Source organism: Ictidomys tridecemlineatus, chromosome 6, assembly GCF_052094955.1.
Source record: "Ictidomys tridecemlineatus isolate mIctTri1 chromosome 6, mIctTri1.hap1, whole genome shotgun sequence".
Taxonomy (NCBI): Eukaryota; Metazoa; Chordata; class Mammalia; order Rodentia; family Sciuridae; genus Ictidomys; species Ictidomys tridecemlineatus.
In genome coordinates this window covers 60538144-60542636 of record NC_135482.1, presented here as the reverse complement: position 1 = coordinate 60542636, position 4493 = coordinate 60538144, and the positions used below count along the sequence as shown (strand labels likewise).

The window sequence follows — 4493 nt, the reverse complement described above, 5'->3', positions numbered from 1 at the left end:
GTGATAATTATAGAAAATGGATACAAAATTGTCAGTGTGATGAACTGTGCATGGACTGAGAAAAGAATGAGAATTACTAAGTTATTTCCCTCAACTCCTAAGATCCCACAGTAGAGTGATTTTGTGTTTAGTAGAAAACTTTCCTGTCAAATAATGAACTGGGACACTGAAGCTACATCTCTCAGGTACATCTCTCAATTTTCACTACAGGAATTATTTACAAGGTATTTTAGGAACAGCTGAGTATAGACTTCACTTGTGTGTGTATAATTCCTACATTCACTTGGAATTTCATGCTCTTTTGGGGTAATTCTGTGTATATCCAGATTTTTGCCAACTATAAGGTCTTTGATAGTCTGCTTCATGGCAGAACTGAGGTTTCCTATGACAAGTATACCCAATTTCCTTTCAGAGGATGAGGACCACCCTTTCATAATTTTCCTCCTGCCCTTCTCCATGCACCAGTGGGGACCCACTTGCATATGCTGGAAAATAGAATGGCTGGTGTTCCCAAAAGACTTTCTGAAAAAAGAGGAATATATTTTCAGTGCTGTGGAGGAGAAGAGATCCTTCCAATGAAGGTATGAGACCAGAAGCATAGTTTGCACAAACAAGAAGAGCTTTTAAGTATTTAGTGACAGATAACTACAGAGAAGTCTTTAGAATGTAGAGAATTCCCCACCAGTCTGGGTTCCAAATGTTCAGCACTGCTCCTCGGGACCCTGGTTGGGTCCAGAACAGGGATATGAGCAAAATATGGATTTTCCCCTTGTTGCATTTATCTTGTAGCTTGACTTCATAACACCAAGGGTTAAGTCTGTGTGATATGTTGGTACAGCACTGAGTCTGACCTAACTGTGGAGACACCTAAAAGACCACAGTGCACACAAACTCACTGGTTTCTTTTCCTTGGAATGCACTCTTCAGCATACAACTAGGTGATTTCTCGGCTCCCTCTAGTTTCTGCTCAACTGCTCCCTTTTGGTAATACCTTTTTTATTCACCTTATTTAAAATTACCATCCCACTGTCCGTCTCTAACTCTGCTCTGATTTGATGTCATGAACTTTTCCAATGGCTTTTGGCTGTGCCATTGATTCTCCTGTTTGCTCTGTGCCCTGACCTTTCCAGGTATTGACTAGCCAGATTCTGGCCTGGCAGCTTCTGATTGGTGTGTTGTGTGTATATAGTGTCCTGGAATCTTGGAGTTAGCACCTTGCCTGTTCCTGGTATTTGTTGTCTGTGTTTCTTGATCTTTAATTCACCACCATGAAGTCTTTGACCCTCTTTGTTTTGCTGGGAGTTTGCACTATCCTGGCCTCTGGCCGTAAGTAAAGATTCTTACCAGAACAGAAGTTTGGGGTCTAGTATATGAAGATATGCATTCTGTGGGGATTGTGTTTAAGGGTGCCTTACCTACTGGAACCTCCTGTCCTCTAGTCCACTACTTGGTTCCAATGGCATTTTGGCTGACCATTAAATGTAAAGTTGACTCTGCTTAACTTTCCTGATTCAGTCAGACCTTTACTCCAAACCTGGTACTCAACTGCATTGCTAGCCTCAGTGTGTCAGTAATATGTTTGAGAAAGTAATCAGAGATTATTTTAGGAAAGGAGGAATGACCACCTATTAGATTTTTCAAGTGTTTTATATTATTTATGCATCTGCTTGACCTCAATGTGCCCACTCAGGATTAAGGCTTTCCAATGACGAACATCTGCAATATCGTTTACGTTCTCTCTTTCCTCTCAAAGCTGTTGTTCATGGTACGTTTTTTCTTCTTTTTCAGAGACTACAACTGATGCTGCAACTGAACCTGCTCCTGGTGAGCCTGTACCTGCCCCCATCTTTTTCCTCCCATGACCGTTTTCTATTCCTCCACAATTTGTGGATTGTGTGCTTTTGTCTTAAGAGTGTTGACTGAGTTAGATCCCACAGATGGAGTCACATGTTCAATTAATGGGACTAAGTGTAAGAATATTGTCCTTCCTGAATGAGAACTGAGACAGTTATGTTAGAGTGTAGGTAAGAGATAGTGCTATGCAGCTGCTGAGGTAGATTTAATGCACAGATATAGAATTTGGTGTTTGTTCTTTGACAGTCATTCTGGTTTAGAGAGAGAAAATTTCTCATAATTCTTGAAAAGTTGCCCTCTAACATCAAGTTCTCTTTATTTTTATTGCCATATTTTGTCATTATGTCTAAAATCAGTCTTGTAACTTCTTCTCTGATTGAGGGAGTCCACATGATGACAAAATATGAAACAAATATCACTTATTTTCAGGCTAGAAACCAATGGGGGAAATTTCACTGCAGTTAGAACAAGAGTTGGCATGACTTTAATCTGAGAGAATCTTATTCTTTTTCCTCTCCTCTAAATTTTATCCTTCTACTTGCCCCTGTTCATGCTGCGATGCAAAGTGTTCATTTCCAGGCAATTCCATGGGTGGGCATCAGAATTTCAGGCCCCTGGAGCTTCCTTTATTGCTTGGGGGCAGTCATGTCCACCTATGGATTTGACCTTTTGGGTTCATGTCTGGTACAGAGTTCTTGCACGTCTCTACTGTCATTGTCCTCCCAGGGAAAACCCAAACTCTTGGTGTTGTAGCAAGGACGAGGCAAGAAGAATGTGTGTAGGTAGATTAACATCATGACAAAATTGATGACAGATTTGCAAAGATTAATTCAGAATAAGGAATACATTTACAGTCCTGGGTGGGAAAAAATTCATTCGCTGACAAAGAGGCAATGTCTCAGCTCAACTCTCCTCTTGATGCCTGTCCTGCAGAAGAGAGCTCCACTACTGCTGCTGCTGCCCTCATTGATGCTGTGGCCAATGATGCTGTCACCATAGCTGCAGCTACCACCACTAAGAAACCAAGTAAGAACATTTTAACCATGTGTGTCCAGTATGGAGCTTCTGGATGCGCTGGGCTCCCTGTGTCCATAGTAGAATGTACTCTGGGTGGCAGAGGGAGAGAACAAATGAATATAGCTGTGTTTTCTGTACATTGCTACTTCCTTGTGGTTTCCAAAATATCAGAGAAGCCAGGATGTTGTGATTTGTACATTATCAATTTTAACCGAATCTCTGTTGAAATGTTGGCATTTATCAGAAAACAGTGATTTTTAGTATAAACCATTGGAAAGAAAAAAGTGGTTGCCATGTAGCATGGGAACTGTTAATGCATGTTTTTTTTTTCCTGAAAATTCTGTTTCTTTTGGAGAATATTACAAAAATAAAAAAATAGCAAATGGTCTTCAGATAGACTTTCCTTAAGCAGTACTGGTACAATTAAAAAAAACAGGTTCTCCTGAGACAGATTGTTTTGAGTGTTATTCAAAATATTTTTTCAAAGTCTGTTTCTTCCTATTTTAGGCTAATTTCCCCCTACCTTTCAATTTTTAGGCAACATTGATTATAAAATCTATAAATGTAAAATATATGCCAGGCACCATGGCATAAAATTCACATGTGAAATGTAATTTAAAACTCACAGTCACTCTATGAAAAGAACATTTTAAAGATAATGAAATGGAAAAGTTATAACAAGAAACTTTTCTTTGAGTACACAGTCAGTAAGAAAAGTATTGGAATTGTACCCAATCAAGTGTGAGGAATGTGTTTCAAGTATTGCTTTATTCTTTCATGTCTGGGTCAATGCTTGACATCTCGCTAGATGATCTGTGGTGGTCAGACTGTGAGTGAAAAAAATGGCTGTATTTTTCTTATTCAGAGAAGGCTGAGTGGACATATTATAGGATACTTTAATGTATATTGGCCTCCTTCCTGATCACTGTAAACCTGCAACCTACCTTGGCTCTACCCCAGACTGCATATCCAAATCATCTGGATGCAAAAAGGTGGTTTATCTTCTAGGGATGAAAATATGCTCCTTTTGACTCCACTGAATTTAGTGGCACTTGGCACTTGTCAGTCTTCACTTAGATTCCAAAGAATAAAGCCACATTCTTCTTCCTTTTGTGGAAACCCCTTGTCATTATTATTTATTTGTTTTTGTCTTACAGATTTATTGACACAGATTGCCAGTGTCTTTAAAGGTGGTTTCTTCGGCTGAGATGGAAGGAATTTGAGTTCTCTGTGATTGGTCCCTTTCCTGTTAGACCAGAGCATGCCTCCATTTTATTTCATCCAAGTACATACTGCTATATTTCTCTCTTTCTAATTTGATTATCTTTTTTCCCCCAAATAAATAATAGTGTGAGCAACTTCAAAGTGATTTTTTCTTTATGAATTGGTGGTGATTTTTCATTGTTTAGACATTTCAAATTTATGGAAAAACACTGAATTTTATCTAGTACTTCCTTGTATTCTTGTTGACAGCTAGACTTTCTATATGATTACATCAAATGTTTTATTTCCTTTAAAGAAGACACCAACCTTCTGCACAATACTCGATATCAGAGTTTTCTCTAGCATGAATACACTCATCAACACTTACTAAATTTACCAAAGGAGAAGGGGTGTCTCCA

General features: G+C 38.9%; 1 long non-coding RNA gene across 1 annotated transcript; it reads left to right on the top strand.

Moving 5' to 3' along the window:
* Nucleotides 1-1215: 1215 nt before the first annotated feature.
* On the top strand, nucleotides 1216-4236 carry LOC144378372 (uncharacterized). Its single transcript, XR_013440034.1, has 4 exons — nucleotides 1216-1326; nucleotides 1789-1824; nucleotides 2788-2880; nucleotides 4029-4236. It is a non-coding gene; the product is annotated as an uncharacterized LOC144378372 (long non-coding RNA).
* Nucleotides 4237-4493: the final 257 nt, after the last annotated feature.